The following is a 20267-nucleotide window of genomic DNA, read 5'->3' on the forward strand; positions in this document are numbered from 1 at the left end:
AGCAGCATCCTATTGCAGACGCTTACCTGGGAAAAGATCAAAATTCCAATTCAAAGTATGGTTTCCAATGAATGTGGATGGCTTTTACAGCTCTGTAAAGTCCTGCCATCACGAGTCGGGACCACCTGTATTAACTCTCTTACAGCTGCACACAACAATGCAGATTCTACTTCCAAAATGTACTTGGAACCAGACCGCTTCTCCTGCCTCCCCACCAACATTCTCTCTCACCTTGGGCAAGATAAGGACTCCCATCTGTTTCCCACATTTCGACTCTCACTCTTCCTGCCCTTGGAAACATCCTACAGACGTCCTTCAGAGTGACTTCAAAAGGCACCGAGCTGGATGCAGAGATACCCACTTGTAATCCCAGCATCTCGGGAGGCCAAGGCAGGAGGATTGCAAGTTCAAGGTCAGCCTCAGCAACCTAGTGAGGTCTTGTCTCAAAATAAAATATAAATGGGCTGGGATGTAGCTACGTGGTAAAGAGTCCCTGGGTTCAATCTCCAATACAACAAAACAAAACAACCCAGCAATGGGATTAGAGGATTCTCCCAAATTCCTTCCATGGTCCCCAAGCTCTGTTTCACCTCTGCCTACCTCTCTGTCTCACCTGGGACCCCCTCCCCACCTCTCTCCAGCTCCATCTTTTTACTTCCAGTTCCTCTCTCTTTTTGGTCTTTCTCAGCGAGGAGACTCTCCCTCGATGTAGAAGCTGTTCCCTCTCGTGTTTCAGCTTAAATGGAACCCCTTGGGACTAAGGTTGGGTAGGCTCCCCTGACCAGCACCGTCAGCCAAGTCCCCACCCCAGTCATCTGTTTTCTTTTACTCTTTTAGCATTAGAGACTTCCAAAAATTATGAATATTTTCTACACATACCCAAAACAGATAATAGGAATCGCCAGGCGTCCAATGGGGATTGACATTTTTGTTTCAGCTACACTCTGACATCTTTTAGAAGCATTTCCAAAATCAGCCCAGTCATCATTTTGTCTTACCCCCGTGGACTTCAGAACTGTTTTTCTTTCACATGACCGTTATGCCATTACCTCACCTGCAAAGGGTGACAATCACTCCTCATACTACTTTGCCCTCAGTTGGGGACCCGGGTCCCCTGATTGTCTCCTAAAAGTCTTCTTATAGTCAATGCCTTTGAACCAGGACGTGAACATCGGCTCCATGTGATATTGGTTGAGAAGCTCCTTGGGTCTTCTCTGATCAGTGTTCTCTCCCTCCCCACCTTATGCAGGTATCTGTTAGGAGAGCAATCGCTGGTCTTGCAGACAGTCACGCATTCTGGATTTGGTTGATTGCATTCTTGTGGTTTCATTGAACCAAGGGTGAGAATGTTCTTCTTATCTCTTTTATTTAGAACTGGAGGAAATACATTTTGGCAAGCTGACTTCATCTGTGGTCCCCCCGGAGAGGTGAAGTCTGTGGGCCAAAGGTCTGTGCATTTAAAACTTTGGCAGGTGTTACTCAAAGCTGATGTCCATGTAGAATCCCAACCTCTATGAGAATACCCATTCCCTAGCCCAGCCTGGTCACAGCCAGTGAACACTGTAATCACCATTGACATGATGATTCTGCTTCTGGCCACCAGAGGCCACTCTGGCCCAGGACATGGGAACCAGTGGACCACTCCCCGATCTGGACAGCTTGAGCTTCTATGAGGGATGTTTTCCAGAGCATCTGAAGTCCAGTAATCAGGGCAGATCTGGCAGGAGAGGACGAGACACTGAAGTCAGAGAGGGTCCTGGGGAGGGAAGGACTGGGTGTCAGATCTGGTGATTGGTTCCTGGAAAGTCGAGCATTTAACATTTCTGTGATTAAAAATGCGTGGTCTTTATTGAAGCTGTCAGCCATCAATGACAGCTTTGGATGTATCTCCAAACACCATGCAGATCTGCTTGGTCCTGGGGCAAAGATGGGGTCTTGGTGTGCTTTCTTAGATTCATTTTTTTTTTTTGTACTGGAGATTGAACCCAGAATCACATGCCCAGGCCTTTTAAATTAAACTAAATTTTAAAAAAATTGGGGTTGGAACCGAGAGGTACTCTACCACTGAACTACACCTACAGTCCTTTTATATTTTATTTTGAGACAGGGACTTGCTATGTTGCTAAGGGTCTCACTAAGTTGCTGAGGCTGGCCTCAAACCTTCAATTCTTCTGCCTCAGCCTCCTGAGTTGCTGGGTTACAGTCATGGGCCACCATGCCTGGCTCCATATTTTTTAATGAGTGCATTATAAGTATACATAATGGTGGAATTCACTGCTACATATTCAAACATGCGCATGATATAACAATATAATTTGGCCAATATATTTCCCCAGTATTTCTCCTTTCTCCTCCCTCCTCCCTCCCCTTGGTCCCTTTTCTCTACGCTACTGATCTCCCTTCGATTTTCATGAGATCCCTTCCCCTTTCTATTCTTTTTCAGCTCTAGCTTCCACATATGAGAAAAAGACATGACCCGTGGCTTTCTGAATTTGGCTGATTTCTCTTACCATAATGGTCTCAAGTTCCATTCATTTTCCTGCAAATGACATAATTTCATTCTTTATGGCTGAATAGTACTCCATTGTGTATATATACCACATTTTCTTTATTCATTCATCCACTGATGGACACCTAGGCTGGTTCCATAGTTTGGCTATTGAGAATTGTGCTGTTATAAACACAGGTATGCAGGCATCGCTCTAATATGATGACTTTAATTCTTTAGGATAAATACCTAGCAGTGCTGTAGCTGGGTCATAACTGGGTCATACGGTGGTTCCATTCATGGTCTTTTGAGAAACCTCCGTAATGATTTCCACAATGATTCGTGGTTGCACTAATTTAATCCCACCAAGAGTATTCTTTTTCCCTCACATCTTCTCTAGCATTTGTTATTGTTTGTATTCTTTTAAAAATTTTTTTTAGTTGTAGATGGACACAATACCTTTATTTTATATATTTATTTTTACATGGTGCTGAGGATGGAACCCAGGGCCTCATGCATGCCAGGCAGGTGCTTCACCACTGAGCCACAGCCTCAGCCTCTTGTTTGTATTCTTAATGGCCATTCTGAGTAGGGCAAGAGGAAATAGTGTAGTTTAGATTTGTGTTTCCCTTATTGCCAAAGATCTTGAACCTTTTTTCATATATTTGTGGGCCACTGGTATTTCTTTTTTTGAGAGGTGTCTGATTAGTTCATTTGCCCACTTGTTCATTGGGCTATTTGGATTTTTCGATGTTAAATTTTTGCATTCTTTGTATATTCTGGATATTAATCTTCTGTCAGAAGAGTAGCTAGCAAAGATTTTTCCTCCCACTCTGTAGTTCTCTCCTTACACTCTTACTTCTTTCCTTTGCTGTGCTGAAGCTTTGTAATTTGCTGCCAACCTATTTATTAATCCTTGGTATTATTTCCTGAGCTTTAGGGGTCCTGTTGAGAAAGTTGTTGCTTGCACCTGTGTGCCTGGAGTGTTGACTCTACATTTCCTTCTAGGAGTTGTGTGGTTTCTGGTCTAATTCCAAGGTCTTTGATCCATTTTGAGTTGGTTTTTGTGCAGGGTGAGGGATAGGAATCTCGTCTCATTCTTTTACATTTGGACAGCCAGTTTTCCCGGCACCATTTGCTAAAAAGGCTGTCTTTTCTCCAATATGTTTTTGGCACTGTTGTCAAGGATCTGATGACTGTATCTGTGTGGCTTTGTATCTGTGTCTTCTGTTCTGTACCCTTGGTCAATGTGCCTGTTTTAATGCCAGTGCCATGCAGTTCTTGTTACTATAGCTCTGTAGTATAATTTGTGCCATGCAGTGCCATGCAGTTCTTGTTACCATAACTCTGTAGTATAATTTGAAGGCAGGTATTGTGATGCTCTAGGTTTGCTTTTTTGACTCAGAATGACTTTGGCTATTCTGTTTTTTTTTTTTTTTTCTTTCAGAGGGATTTTAAGACTGATTTTTGTAATTCTGTGAAGAATGTCATCAGTATTTTCCTGAGGATTGCATTGAATCTGTATGTGAATTTTGGAAATACAGCCATTTTAATAATATTAATTCTCCCTATCTATGAACATGTGAGGTCTTTCCACATTCTTCAGTCTTATTCAATTGCTTTCTTCAGTGATCTACAATTTTCACTGTAGAGGTCTTTCATCTCTTTGGTTAGATCTATTCCTCATTTTTCTTGAGAATATTGTGAATGGAATTGTTTTCCTGATTTCTTTCTAAGCAGATTTATTATTGGTGTAGGAAAGCTATTGATTTTGTAGGTTGATTTTGTAATCTGCTACTTTGATGGATTTGTTTATTAGCTTTATTAATCTCCTGGTGGAACTTTTTGGATCATCTAAGTATAGGTTCATATCATCTGCAAACAGTGATAATTTGACTTCTTCCTTTCTTAGTTTATCCCTTTTATTTCCTTCTCTTGCCTAATTGCTCAGGGTGGAATTTCTATTGCTATGTTGAAAGGAGTGGGGAGAGTGACATCCTTGTCTTGGTCTGGATTTTGAAGGAAATACTTTCAGTTTTTCCCTGTTTACTATGATGCTGACTTTGGGCTTGTCATAGACTGCCTTTGTGATGTTGAGGTAAGTTCCTTCTATTGCTAGTTTTTTCAGTGTTTTTAATCATAAATTAGTGCTAACTTTGAAGGCTTTTTATGTATTTATTAAGATGACTATGTAGCCCGCTGTGGTGGCACATGCCTGTAATCCCAGAGATTTGGGAGGCTGAGGTAGGAGGATTGCTAGTCCAAGGCAGCCTCTGCAACTTAGCATAGCCCTCTCTCAAAATTAAGAAAGGGCTGGGGATGTGGCTCAGTGGTTAAGCGCCCCTGGGTTCAATCCTTAGTGCTACCCCCCAGCCCCTCCCCAAACAAAAGATGACTATGTGATTTTTAGGGAGGAGTACCAGGTATTAAGCAACCTGGAGGTGCTTTACCACAGAGCTACATCCCTAACCCTCTTATTATTTATTTATTTATTTATTTATTTATTTATTTATTATTCTGTACCAGGCACAGAACCCAGGGATGCTATTAAGCCACATCCCAGCCCTTTTTATTTATTTATTTTTTTGAGGCAGAGTCTTGCTAAGTTGCTGAAGCTGGCTTTGAACTTGTGATCCTCTTGTCTCAGCCTCCTGAGCCACTGTGATTACAGGGTGTGCCATGATCCTGGCTGACTAAGTGATTTTTGTCCTTAGTTCTATTTATGTGGTGAATTACATTTATTGATTTACATATGTTAAATCATTCTTACAACTTTGTAATAAACTGCTCTGTCATGATGTACAACCTTCTTAATATGTTGTTGAATATGGTTTGCTAATTTACTAAGAACTTTTTTTTTTTTTTTTTTGAAGCTGATCAAAGATCTTTATTCTGGTCCTCATCATTCATTAAACCACCTATGAAAACAATTTCTTATCTCTGCCCCAAGCAGCAACAGCTGCATCCAGGGCTGAAGTGGAAGACAGATGTAAGTAGTGGAAGACCTTTAAAGAAAAGTTATCAGGTGAGATCTCTGCTTATCCCGGCTTAGGTAAGGGTGGAACAGGAAGATGTGCATATGTGCAGAGACTCTGTTCTTCAAAGCTGAGGCCTGCAGAGAGAGGCAAGCTGAAGAATGCAGTGAAGGTTCAAAAACTGCTCAGCTCAGCAATCAATCCAAAGTACCTTCCAGAAAAGCAAATTCATCCACAGCTCTATTGCATTATCCAAATCTCTCCTCTGAAGGGTTTTCCTCTTTCCTTGTTGGGCACAACAGTAGGCATCTTTTGCAATGGTCTCCACAAACAGTTTCGCGGCTCGCGCCAGAATGAAGATGGCTTCCTGTCCCGCTAGCTTCACGTCGGGGTCCGCCTTCACCAAAGCCTTCACTTGCGCCAAAGGCAGCCTGGATCGATGAGCCGTGTGAGGCCACTGCCTCCCCTCCGGGCCCCCTCCCGAGGTGTCCAGCCGGGGCCGCCATCCCGGCCCTAAGCGTGCTGCACGCGGCCGCCGACTGTCTAAGAATTTTTTGCATCTAAGTTCGTCACAAATATTGGTCTGTAGTTTCCTTTCCTTGTCTGGTTTTGGTAGGAAAGTGATGCTTCATAGAGTGAATTTGGAAGTGTTCCACCCCTTTCTATTTCATGGAATAATTTGAGGAGCCTTGGCGTTAGTTCTTTAAAGGTCTGATGGAATTCAACTAAGATTTCATTTGGACCTGGGTTTTTCTTTGTTGGCAGGTTTTTTGTTACTCCTTCTATCTCTTTGCTAGTTATTGATTTATTTAGTTTTCTGTGTTGTCTTGATTCAAGTTTTTACAAGATTTTTGTTGTTGTAGATGGACAGCATACCTTCGTTTTATGTGTTTATGTTTATATGGTGCTAAGGATCAAACCCAGTGACTCGCACATGCTAGGCAAGCCCTCTGCCACTGAGCTACGTCCCCAGTCTGTCCTGATTCAATTTTGACAGGTCATGCGTGTCTAGAAATGTATACATTTCTTCTGTGTTTTCCAACTTATAGGAGTAAATGTTTTCAAAAAAGCCCTAATGGTCCTTTAGATTTCTATGATGTCTGTGGTTATGTCTCCTTTTTCACTAATTGTCTAATTTTATTCATTTAGGTCTTCTTTCTTTTACTTTTTGTTAGTTTGCTTTTTGTTTTCTTTTGGTTTTGGTACTAGGGATTGAACCCAAGGGCCCTTAACCATTGAGTCACATCCCTAACCCTTTTCATTTTTATTTTTTTATTTTGAGACAGGGTCTCCTGAAGGTGCTTAGGGACTTGCTAAGTTGCTCAAGTTGGCTTTGAACTTGCAATCCTCCTGCCTCAGCCTCTGGAGATGCTGGGATTACAGGCGTGTATCACCATACCCAGCTACTTTTGGTTAGCTTAGCTAAGAGTTCATCAGTATTGTTTACTTTTTCAAAGAACCAACTCTTTATTTTACTGATTCTGTGTATTATTTTTTTATCCTCTATCTCATTGATTTTTGGCTTTGATCTTAATTATTTCCTTCCTTCTACTGGTTTTGGAATTGTTTTATTCTTCTTTCAAAGGCCTTGAGATGCATCGGCAGGTTGTTTATTCGGAACCTTTCTGATTTTCTTATGTAGGCACTCATAGCTGTAAAATTCCTCTTCGAACTGCTTTGGTGGTATCCCAGAGGTTCTGGCATGTTGTATCACTATTCTCATTTAATTCTAAGAATTTTAAAATTTCTTCCCTGATTTCTTTAATCATCTATTCATCATCCAAAAGTGTATTGTTGGGGCTGGAGTTGTGGCTCAGTGGTAGAGCCCTTGCCTGGTGTGTGTGAGGCCCTGAGTTTGATACTCAGCACCACCTATAAATAAATGAAATAAAAGATCCATAGACAACTAACAGAAAAAAAAAAATTGAAGTGTATTGTTTAGTGTGTTTATATCGTTTCTGTGGTTTCTATTTTGGGTGTTGATTTCTAATTTCATTATATTTTGATCAGATAAGATGCAAATAATTATATATATATTTTTTGTATTTGCTAGGAATTGCTTTGTGGCCTAAAATAGAGTCTGTTTTGGAGAAGTTTCCATGAGCAGCTGAGAGGAAAGTGAATTCAGTCATTGTTAGAAGAAATATTCTATAGATGTCTGTTAAGTCCATTTTATTAACAGTATTTTTAGTTTTGAAAAGTCTTTACTGAGTTCATGTCTGGCTGACCTATCTGTTGGTGGGAGAGGCATGCTGAAAGCACCCAGTATTATTGTACAGATACCTATCTGAGCCTTTAAGCCAAGTAGCATCTGTTTTGTGTAACTAGGTGCACAGATGTTTGGGGCATAAATATTTACTACCCTTATATCTTTTTGTTGGTTTGTTCTCTTTGCCAGTATGAAATGACCTTCTTTGTCTCTTCTAATTAATTTTGGTTTGAGGTCTGTTTTGTTGAATATGAGAGTAGCTACTCCAGCTTCTTTTTGGACTCCATTTGCATTGCATGGTATATCAATTTCTATCTTTTTACTTTCTTTTGTTAGGCTTATTGACCTATAATTTACAAACAGCAAAATCTACCCTTGGTGGGTGTATAGTTCTACATGCTTCCACGAATGTATACTATCATGTAGCCATTATCACAAGCAAGATACACAACAAGTCCACCTCCCAAAATTATATCATGTCCCATTGTAGTCAACCTCTGCCTGCCCTTACCCCTTAGTGTCTGGCAACCACTGATCTCTATTTCTATAGTTTTGCCTTTTCCAAGAATTACAAGTAAATGGAATCACAGTATACAGCCTTTGAGCTTGTCTTCTTTCACTTAATTATGCATATGAAACTCAATCATATTGCATGTATTAGTAGTCCATTCCTTTTTCTTTTCTGGACTGGGAATTGAACCCAAGTGTGTTTTACTTCTGAGCTACATCCCAGTCCTTTTTATTTTTCATTTTGAGACAGGGTCTCACTAAGTTGCTAAGGTTGGCATTGAACTTGCAATTCTCTGCCTCAACCTCCTGAATTGCAGGGATAATAGATATGTGCCACCACACCCAGTAGTCCTTTCCTTTTTATGACTAACCAATATTCCACTTTATGATTCTACCACAGTATGCTTATACATTCCCCATTAACAGACATTTGGGTTGCTTCCAGTTGCAGTGATTATGAATGAATATGCTACAAAAACATGCCTACAGTTTTTTGTATGACCATGTCTTCCTTTCTCTTGAATAAAAATACACAAGTGTGGAATAGCTGAGTCAAATGGCAAGTGTATTTTTTTTTATACCCTGTTGATTGTGGTAAACATATGCAATATAAAGTTTATTACTGCTAAGCATAGCGTTCATTGCCTTTAAGTACATTCATATTGCTGTACAACAAAAGCAGGTATATTTTAACTTCATAAGAAACTGCCAAACTGTTTTTCCAAGGATTTACATTGTGAAGGTAGGTTAGTGGGACCAAGTAGGCAGGAATGGACGAATATTCCCACCAGCAGTGTATGAGAATTCCAATTACTCCCCATCCTTGGCAGCACTTGGTATTGTCAGTTCTGAATTTGAGCCATTTTAAGAGTTATGTTGTAGAATCATGTATTTCCTTATGACTAATAATGTACATCTTTCATCTGCTTATTTTACATCTGTGTATCTTCTTTGATTAAATATCTGTCCAAATATTTCACCCATCTTTAAGCTATTTGTTTTCTTATTATTGAGGTATTTAAAAAATTTTAACAAATATATAAAGCTGGGCCACTGTTGCTAGAATCCAGATTTAGAATGTTTCCATCACCCCCAGTAATTCCACTGTGCTCATTTGTAGTTATTTCCTATCTTGGCTCTCATCCTCCCACCCATCAGCTCACTTTCTGTCTCTGTAAATTTGTGTTTTATCAAACTCTCATACAATTTGTAGTCTTTACATCTGCTTTCATTCACTTAGCATAATGCAACTCATCTAGTTTATATCCTATATATCCTATGTCAGTATTTGGTCCTTTTTATTTAGGAGGCTAGTTTTCCACCATTTGCAGGATCCAATTTAGCTATTCACCAGGTGGTAGACCTTTGGTTTATTTCCAGTGTTTAATTGCTATGAATATTAATGCTATAATTATTATTGCATTTTGAAAAATATATTCCAGTTATTGTTTCTTTATCAGATATGTTTTTAACACGTATTTTCTTCCAATCTGTGGTTTGTCTTTTTATTTTCATTGTGGAATCTTTTGAAGAACAGGTTTTAATTTTGATGTAATCCAACTTATCTTTTTTCTATCTTTTTTTCTTTCTTTCTTTCTTTTTTTTTTTTTTTTTTGTACTGAGAATTGAACCTAGGGCACTTACTGAGTCACATCCCCAGCCTTTTTATAAGTTGCTTAGGGCCTCACTAAGTTGCTGAGGCTGGTCTTGAACTTGTGATCCTCCTGCCTCAGCCTCTAAGTTGTTGGAATTACAGGTGTACATCACCACACCCAGCTCTTTCTTTACTCAAAATAATTTTTATTTATTTATTTATTTATTTATTTATTTATTTATTTATTTATTTGACCAGGGCCTTTTATATGCTAGGAAAATGCTCTACTACTGAGCTACAGCCCCAGCCCCCTTTTTTCTTTAATTATCTGTATATCTTATGTCCTGAGAAATAATTGCATGAACCAAGGTCATGGACATTTTCTTCTAGAAGTTTTATAATTTGAGGTCTTCTACTGAGGCCTACAAGGTAATTTCTAGGTATGATATGAGACATAGAAAGTTTTCTTTTTGTATATGGATGTCCAATTTTTCCAGCACCATCTGTGGAAGAGACAATCCTTTCTCCATTAAAGTACCTTGACATCTTTGTAAAAAAAATCAAGAGTCTATTTCTGAGGAGGGAACTGTGGTGCAGGCCTGGGATCCCAGTGGCTCGGCAGGCTAAGGCAGGAGGATGGCGAGTTGGATCCATCCCCAGCTTCCACGACGTGGCAAGACTGTTTCAGAATCAGAAGTAAAAGGGGCTGGTGATGTAGATCAGAGGTAGGGCACCCTGGGTTCAATCCCCGGTACTGCACAGAAACGCTCATTTCTGACCTCTGTATCACTCTGTTGATCCATGTGTTCAGTGTTCTTATGCCCACTGTCTCCATTATGTAGCTTTATAGTCAGTCTTGAAGTCCTGTAATAAATCGCTCCGACTTTGCTCTTCTCTTGGCACTGTTATATTTTAATTTAATTTAACAATCTTAGAACCAGGATACTTCATTTTCAGGATGGAATACCTGAGGTCCAGAGAGGGTATGATTTGAGGTTCTGAAGCTGTCAGAGGCTGGACCAGTCTCCTGCTTTCCCCTTCAGGTGCTTTTTGGGTCAGTAAAATGTCAGGTTCTGATGTTCCAACCTTGTAAAATTTGAGAAGAATACGATGAACACGTTTCTAGATAAAGTATCAACTTTGTGTGGCTTGTACATTTTAAAAAAGTCTTAAAACCTCCTTACCATATATATCACCCAGGGTTGTTTTTATTTTTTGGTATTAGGAATTAAACCCAAGAATGTCTATCTCTGAGCTATATCCCCAACCCTTTTTGTTGGATTTTGAGGCTGAATCTCAGAGTTGCTGAGGCTGGCCTTGAACTTGGGATCCTCCTGCCTCAGTCTCCCAAGTAGCAGGAATAACAGGCATGTGCCACTGCACTCAACTCATGTCACCCAGTTTTTGTGAATATTTTGCAAATAACATTTTTATCTTGGTGCCCAGGTGAAATTTAAAATCAAAAGCTGATGGACAATAACCTAACACAGGGAAGCTGCCACATTTCCTAGCAAGATGTTTGAATGTCTTCAGATGACAATTCAGGCTATCATTATTGATCCCACTAGCCTGGCTTTCCCTCCTCTCTGGTTGCTCTCAGACGCTCTGGGATTTGAATTTGGCTGCATCCCTTAAGAAAGCTTCTGCTCTGGTGCTCTCTTGGGAAACCAGGTGGGTTTCATTTCACTGGTGCATGTGGGTGTCTCGAAAATGCAGATACAACTCCGGTCTCTATTCCAGAACGTTCTGGACAGTGAGTCCTTGGCGTACATTTCCCAGATAAGAGGGGTCTAGCAGACCAAGACCACAGGGCACATGATCTGCCCGCACTCCTCCTTTCCTGCTCTCGTCTCTGCGGCTTCCAAAGCTCAGGACTTGGAACTCCAGGCTAAGAAAGAGAGAAGGGTGTCTTGTTCCAGGAGGTGGGAATCATGGGAAGAAAGGAGAGGAGACACAGAACCAGGCAGTTAAGAACTGTAAGGTCCCCAGAAGAGAGCAAACCGTTTCTGTACTGGAGCCAGACACACAGCACTTCAGACATGGAGTGTGTGGTTGTTTTTCAGACCCTACAGAGCACAGTATGGAGCCAGCTACGAGTGGAGGATCCCCAGTTACCCACAATTGCTGTCCGACTGGGCTACAAATCCCAGAAACCTCTCTTTGTGGAGTTTCATAGTTTGCTAGAATGGCTTACAGAACCCAGGGAAACAGAAAGAGTCCACTTAACTATTATTATTATTATTATTTTTTTTTTTTACAAAGGACATATTAAAGGATACAAATGAACAGCCAGACGAAGAAAGAGGTGCGAGGGGTAAAGTATGGAGGGAGGAAGGGGTATGGAGCTTCCTCTGCCTTTTTGAAGGCACCCTGATGTACTCGCCAGCCTCAGAGCTCGGTGAACCGTTTTGGTTTGGGTTTTTATGGAGGTTCAGTTAGGTAGGCAGGATCAGTTAAATCACTGGCCCTTGGAGATGAAGCTCCACCTCAGGTCCATTCTGCCTCTGCCGGTTGCTGAAAGCCCCGTCCTCGGCCAGCCAGCCCCCATCTTTATAGGCTTTCCAAAAGTCATCTCATTTTCACAAACTAGGGGTTGTTGAAGGGCTTGTGATAAATAATAAACACCTCCCTTCTCCTTTATCACTCCAGAAAATGACAAGAGTGTCAGGCACTCTGAAGGTATTTCGGGTTTTTTTTGGAGGGGGGAGGGGGCGGGTGGTACCAGGATTAAACCCAGGGGCACTTCACCATTGAGCCACATCCCCAGTCATTTTGTAATTTTGAGACAGGACCTTGCAAAATTGCTGAGGTTGGCCTTGAACTTGTGATCCTCCTGCCTCAGCCTCCCAAGCTGCTGGAATTACAGGCATGTGCCACTGTGCCCAGCAGAATTTATTTCTTGTTATACCACAGTGTCACAGGACCCAAATCAGAGGAAGTTTTAGACTCCATTCAGCTCCTCTGCAGACAGGGGGATAGATCAGTGGCCTAGCATATACAAGGTACAAGGCCCTGGGTTTGATCCCCAGCAACAGAGAAACTGCAAGAAAGAGCATGACACTGACTCAAGCTGACTGTGTGCAAAGTCAAAGTCAAGTTATGCTTGACAATGATCTTTTGTTGAACTACCTGAAATGAATGTTTACCCCAAATCCAGCCCTTTCTGTGACCATCCCCCAGCTGGGCAAGAGAACAGATATGACAGCAGAGAATTGAGAAAGGCTGAGTAGCCCCTGACCCCAGGAACTGGCGGACACAGCCCTGCCTTGGTGGGCTCCTATTGCATATAAACAGTCTTGGTTCACCAGTGTCATACAGGGTCACTCTGTGAGCAGGATGAAGTGAGACAAAAACTAAAACCAGACTGAAAAGTGGTCCAGTCACGGACAACAAAATAGGTCACTGTGTAAAGTACAACAACCAGATAGCCCCTCTCATGGCTAATGAGTGACTGTCATTGACAATCATAACTTTATCCTCACTCTCTTCTTCTCTCCTTTTAGGTAAGACTCATCAAGAGACTTGACAAAAATGGTACTACAAGCCAGGCATGGTAGCACACGCCTGTAATCCCAATAGCTCGGGAGACTGAGGCAGGAAGATCAAGAGTTCAAAGTCAGCCTCAGCAACAGTGAGGCACTAAGCAACTGAGACCATGTCTCTAAATAAAATACAAAATAGGGCTGGGGATGTGGTCTCCATGGTTGAGTGCCCCTGAGTTCAATCCCCAATACCAAAAAAAAAAAAAAAGAAAGAAAAAAAAAGAAAAGTCACTGCAGCTGGGTGGAGTTGTACGTGCCTGTAATCCCAACAATTTGGGAGGCTGAGGCAGGAGGATTGCAAGTTTGAGGCCAGCCTGGCACTAAGTGAGGCCCTAAGCAACCTAGTGAGTTCCTGTCTTAAAATAAAAAATAAAAAGGTCTGGATGTGGCTTAGTGGTGAAGGGCCCCTGGGTTCCATCTCCAATACCCATCCCCTACCCTGACGAAAAAAATCCAGTCAAAACTAAAGCCCCAGCACTTGAACTCTGTTTGGAATCTCCCAAGTCCAGATCCTGAAATAAGTCCTTCCCACCCTCCTCTGGAGATCTGCACAGGCCACCTTGCTGCGACCCTAGGTACGTGTGGGCACTTGGTGGGCTTTGGTGGTGGGTGCTGACAGATGGCACTGGAGGCTGGGAGCTGGCTTGAAGGTGGCACAGAAAGAGGCGAGTCAGTTGCCCAGATGGCTTCTCAGGGGAGGGAGGCCTTGGAGCTGGGTCTTAGAGAATGAAGGGAAGTCTGCCAGAGGAGAAGTAGGAAGGGGGCGCAGGCAGTGGGAACAGCTTGTACATGGAGGCGGAAGGTCAGCATGGATGGTGGGCAGGGTGTGTTTTATCCTGACTACGTCCGGAGGGCTCCAGGGAGCCACAGAGGGTAGGTACCAGGGATGACACAGGGGTGCAGGGACCAGCCTTGGGGCTACATTTTGCAGGACCCTGAAGCCCCTTAGGGAGCAGAAGGTCCTGAGCTCCCGGCACTAACCCCAACACTGCTGCCTGAGGCATTGGGTATGGGTCTGGGGATCTGCCTGAAGAAGCTTCCAGAGGGTCTTCCCTCCATTCCAGCATCCTGGCCTGCCCCGGAGCCTGCAGTATCCCTTCGCCAGACCTGAATCTTTGCAAAGCCCCAAAGAAATAAATGGTCAGCGGTTTCCTCTTGGGCTAGGCCGAGGGCTCACTGGGAGGTCCTGGCCTCAGCTCCAGGGCAGGGTGGCATGGTGGTTAAGCACTTGGTTTCTGGGCCCTGACTCCTCTAACTTGCTGGTTGACTTTGGGCAGGTGACTTAAAATCTTTTCTACCTCAGTTTCCTGCTTTGGAAAGCAGGATCTTCCTGAGGACACTGTGAAGATGAATTGGGTGAATGAAGTACCCGACAGGTAGCAGGTGCTTGGAAAATCCCTGAAATCAGGACATGTTGCAACATCAATGGTTTTTTATTGTCAGTAATAGCCACGCATTAGAAGTGGCTCAGGTGTCAACAATGGACACACCCTCGCCTGCAGAATGACTCAGTGGTGAAAAGGAATGGGAGTCCCAACACCCACAGCATGGATGGAGCACAAAGGTGGTATGCTGTGTAGACTCTATAATTCCATTCCTGATGTTGACAAGGCATTTTAAAATGCATTTAAAAAGGATGAGTTGGGTCAGATGTAGTAGTGCATGCCTGTAATCCCAGCGACTCAGGAGGCTGAGGCAGGAGGATGGCAAGTTTGAGGCTAGCCTCATTAAATTAGTGAGGCCCTGTTTCAAAAAAATTTTTCTTAAAGGGCTGGGGGTGTTGCTCAGTGGTTAAATGCTCCTGGGTTCAATCTCCAGGACAGAAAAAAAAAATGGATAGATTGGGGTGGATGGAGTGAAATATACGTGATAGAACATATATGGTAGATATCAGGAAGTGATGATACATGTGTTCACTGTACAAATGTTTTTAACATCTCTGAGCGCTTGAATAAGTTCATAATAAAATGTCAGTTAAATGGATGGCCAGGGCCTTGTCTTTTTCAGTGGCACCTAAGAGAAAATCGCTTCTTGGAGTTGATGGTATCTCAGATGTGGTGAAGCAGGGCATGATGGTTAAGAAGCCGGGCTGGGCGTGTGGCTCAGTCACAGAGCGCTTGCCCAGCATGTGCGAGCACCCAGGTTCGATCCCCAGCACTGAAAAAACAAAACAAATCAACAAACACTCCCAGCATCTCTGTCCCTGTCCCCTCAACTCAGCTTAGAGCCCTCTGCTCCTGCCCCAGATGGCGGCACCATCCGCCCTTGCTGGGAATTGTTGCTTCCGCAGTTAGGGTGGAGACCAGATGCCTAACTTAGATTCCAGGAACCAGCAGGACCCCGTGGTACATGCTGCCCACAGGGGACAGGTGCTGGGGTGGTCTTCCCTCGGCCTGGAATGTGCTTCCCCACCCAGCCGCCTCCCCTCCCATCTCTTCTGCACCTGGCCAGTCATCCTACAAGACTTAGCCACGAAGCCTTGCCTGCCCTTCTCCCCTCCCTAACCACAAGCCCCACCAGATTCCTTGAAGGAACTCCAGCCAGGCTCCTCTGAGCCCCTTTCTCAGCTAGGCCTCGGCCTTGGCCTATAAAGACTGGAACAAACATTAACATAGTTTCTCACAGGTCAAGGCTGCATCCCTACAGCCTGGCCCCCGCTTCGAGTTCCTGCCTGTGAAAGCTCAAGGCTACCTAAAGAGTTCAGTTTGTTCCAGGGCCCGTGCCAGGCTCTGTGGGAGGTAGGAGCCCAATCCTGATAAGCCTGGCCACAAACTCAGATGGGTTTCACGTGGGCCAAAGCCCCCGCTTGCTTCTTGTAACTGTTAACTTCCCTGACCCTCCTGAGCCCCGACCATCCCTTCCTGACTCCCTCTTTCTTTTAAAATGCCAGTCACTTCTGTGAAGCTCTGTCCACACTGGACTTTACCCTGTTGCAATAGTTCCTATTGACTGCAATCTGTCCTTGCCCCTTTAACCAAGTGTCCAGCTTTGTTTATCTTTGACCCCCTCCCCACAAAGACCTTGCCTACCCCTTGGTTGTTTTTGCCAGCTGTATCTCCCTGATCACCTGGGAGTGCCCAGGCCAAGGCCTTACCCACGCAGGAAGGCTGGGGCCCTGGGAGAGGAATTCTGAAAGCAAGCAGGGAGGTCATCCTGGCCTTAAGACTTGGCTCCCTGTCCTGTCTGTCACCAGCCACCTCTCCCAGCCTCAGTTTGCCCTTTGGTCAAAGGAGAATCATTGTCTAATTGTTGAAATGATGCATGAGCTCATGTCTGTAAAGAGCCAGAAATGAGGCAGTGACTCAAATCCACTGACAGCAAATGAACACATGGGTTGCAAATTGTCCTATGTCCTTTTGTTGTAAGCTCAGGTGGCTAGAGGCTATGATTTCTGGGTCCCTCCGTGCTTCCAGACATTGCATGGGCACAACGTGTTGCCCATCTAGTACCTACTGGCCTCATGGGAATAGGATGGGGACATGGGCAGGGCCTCCAGGGAAGGGCTGGGAAGCTGAGGTGGTGAGAGGGCTTTACTTGGTTTTCTGCATCCGGTTCCATCACCCCAGAGCCTAAACACAGCGTGAAAGCAGTGTGTGTCCAATAGTACAGGCAGCTTCAGGGGGAGCCAGACCCAGGTGGGGATTCATGTGTGTGTGTGTGTGTGTGTGTGGTGCTAGGGATCACACCCAGGGCCTTGTGCATGCTGGGTAAACCTTCTACAACTGAGCTACATCCCCAGTCCAACAATGAGCTTTGAGTAACAATGTTTTTGTCTTTGTTTTTTGTTTTTGTTGTTTGGTACTAGGAATTGAACCCAGAGGTGCTTTATCACTGACCCACATCCCCAGCCCTTTTGTTTTTTTTATTTTGAGACAGGGTCTCCCTGAGTTGCTGAGGACTTGCTAAGTTGCTGAGGCTGACCTTGAACTTGTGATCCTCCTGCCTCAGCCTCCTGGGTCACTAGGATTACAGGACTGCACCATGGTGCCTAGCTCTAGTAACAATGTTGTGTCCTGGTCTCCTCTGCCTCTCCAGGTGCTTGGCAAGGTGTCCTCACCTCCTTATTACAGATGGGGAAGCCGAGACCCAAGTGTCAGGTACATGGCCTTGGCACAAAGGTAGGTGGAGGAGCAGGCCTTGAACTGGGGTAAGGCCACCTGCAGAGATTTTGGCCATGGTCCGACATGGCCCAGTGGGGTGGGTGTGGTACCTCCTGGAGGAGCAGGGAGGGTGGGTCTGGGCCAGGCAAGGTGGAGGGGAATGGTCTACTTGACTCACTCCCAGGAGTGGAAAGGAGAGGTTTTGGGGTCAAGTCTGAGACTACAGGGCTGGTCAAAGGGAAATGAAATCATCAAGGATGGCCTCCAGGTAGCTAGTGGGTGAGTGGACTTCTTATTGGGGGTCAGGCCACGGCCTTGAGGCCTGTCCTCCAGCCACCTCCATCTGTCTCCTCCCTCAGACACAGTCCAACCCAGGCTCTGGTGCAGAAGTCAGGCCCTCCGTTGCCATAACAACTGGATCCCAGCAGTAAAAATAGTAACTTATTTTTTATTCAACTTCTTTAGCTCATGGAGAAGAAAATCCATTTCTAGGCTTGTATTTCATTGCAGGGGTCTCCTCTAGGGCCCTGTGGGGCTCACTGCCAAGACCTGCCTGCAGGTGGACAGCAGCTGGGAACCAGGAGGAGACTATGAGAATCCGGGAGGTCCAGTCCCAGCCTTCTGGGAGCCATAGCTACCAGTGGCCATCTGGAGACTGGTCTGGACTTCCTAGCAAGATGGGAGGCCATGGAGGAGCCACTGGGGCTTTCTACCTTTGCAAAGCCAGCGTGGACCTTTCTGGGAGTTTAGGTTGAGCGCTGGGGCTGAGGTGTGTTTGGGACCTGGGGACAGGTGATAGGAGTGCCATTAGTGAGGCCTGGTCCTGCAGGGTTGGGTTGAGGAGCCATGAAATGACTTCCAGCTGCTGGAACTCTGAGAAATCCCTAGTTTCTGGGAGCTGTGTGTTGGGCCATGAGCTCAGAGTCCAGAGAATGGGGCTCCAGCGCAGTCCCTTACCCCGTGGGCCACGTCCTCTTGGAAAGGTCTCTGGCCCCCTAGACCTGTTTCCCCTACTCCATCGGAGGAGAAGGAGGCCCTTACCACTGAGCCATGACTCACACTGAAATATTTCTCCATCACAAATGGGACACACAACTAACCAAAACACAAGTGTTATGAACATGCCTTCTCCCAACATGTGGGAAAACTTTCCAGTTGTTTCTTCTGTCTCTTCTTCCTTTGAAACACTGCTTCTACCCACTAAGTTGATGCCATGATAGTAAGTCCATTGCTGGCCCCTAGAACTTTCAGCATTTTTGTAAAGGCTGCCATAACGTAGCCACTGGCCACATGTGAACTTGTGAGGCCAAGGGACTGCATTTTTACTTTGAAGTACTAGGGATGGAATCCAGGGGTGCTCTACCACTGAGCTCCATCCTCAGCCCTTTGTGTTTTTTATTTTGATAAATGGTCTTGCTAAGTTGCCCAGGCTGGCCTTGAACCTGTGATCCTTTTGCTGTAGCCTCTCACGTGGCTGGATTTTTATTTAATTCTACTTAATGTTAGTGCAAATAGTCACATAAGGCTGGCGATTACGTATTGGAAATCTACGAACGAGTTGAAACCCATAACTCTGAGGATCCTTCCAGCTTGGGCCTCCCCAACCCTTCTGTCACCATCTCAGGCAGACACCTCACTAGGGGGTCTCTTGCCCTTCCTGCTCCTCTGGCCTACACCAGCCATCCCTTACCTTCAAGTCAACCTTAACCTCCAGCTCACGTGGCTGAAACTCAGTTCATGATCTCCCCTCCCCCTCCCTATTGCTCTTCCGCTGGTCTCCCTGGCTCCTGCCAACTGGCACCAAGTCTCACTTTGTGGGGACAGCTCAAACCCCAGGGGTTATTTCTGACTTCTCTGTCCCCATCTTTAAACCCAACATCAGGGGTGGTGAGTCTTGCCCCCTAAGCATCCCTGGATCCCTTCTCTCTTCCTCACTTCCAGCATCTTCCCTGGTACCCCTACCTCTTACCCTGCAGTGTCCTCTAAATGTGTCTACCTGTAACCCTTCTGGTCCTCACCAATGATGGGTGTGTGTGCCCACCCTGGTCCCAGCATTTGGAATGCAGGGATGAATTTGGTGAAGTCCTTATTTTTTTTTTTTCTTCTTGTTCTAGCTCCTTAAGGGAAGAGGATGCAGGTGGGATTATCCTCCCAGGTGTAGAATCTCAAACAAAGCGTTGATATAAAAAGAACAGGGAGCTGGAGCTTGGGAAGGAGGGGAGGAAGCTAAGTGTGTGTGTGGGGGAAGGAGAGGCCTTTCCTTCAATTTGGGAACTAGTCCTTGGTCCCCCAGGTGGTACTGACATTTCTTCCACATGGAAGGCCATCTTGCCTCCAGCAGCCTTCAAGGGTGTCAAACCTACCATCAGATGACTGTTCTCCCATAGCCCACAGCCCCCACAAGGGCCCTTAAAGGAGAAATTTGGATTTGTTGAAGATCTGCGAGTGGGGCAGATCCTGGGCATGCTGGCATCCTGAAACCAAAGACCAATGTCCCTGCCTCAGAGTAACGAAGGTCCCCAGAGTCACACTGTCCCGGGTGAAGAAGGCTCCTGGAGATCGTGGCCATTCCTGGGCGGATCCTGTGGGGCTGTCGCGCCTCTCAGAGATGCAAAAGGGAAGGCGCCGGCGAGAGGATCGCGAGCCACTAGTAGACCGGGCTGCCACCCGGGGGACGAATGGCGGACGCGCGGGCAGTGTCCCCTCTTGCTTCCAGCCCAGCCCCCGCCAGCTGGGATAGGGCGGCTTCGTCTAGTCCAGGCGGTCTTCTCTTCTCTTGATAAACTACCGGCGGAGGGGACTCGGGAAAAGGGGCTGGATTAGGGTCCGGGACCCACGCCACCCCCAGC

At 44.9% G+C, this 20267-nt stretch overlaps 1 pseudogene across 1 annotated transcript; it reads right to left on the bottom strand.

The window, feature by feature from the left end:
- Positions 1 to 5434: 5434 nt before the first annotated feature.
- On the bottom strand, positions 5435 to 17494 carry LOC306649510 (DNA polymerase epsilon subunit 4-like; annotated as a pseudogene). Its single transcript has 2 exons — positions 17476 to 17494; positions 5435 to 6006 (listed from the first exon to the last, which is right to left on the bottom strand). The product of its transcript is annotated as a DNA polymerase epsilon subunit 4-like (transcript).
- Between the last annotated feature and the right edge of the window lie 2773 nt (positions 17495 to 20267).

This window comes from Sciurus vulgaris, assembly GCF_902686455.1.
Source record: "Sciurus vulgaris genome assembly, chromosome: 18".
NCBI lineage: Eukaryota > Metazoa > Chordata > Mammalia > Rodentia > Sciuridae > Sciurus > Sciurus vulgaris.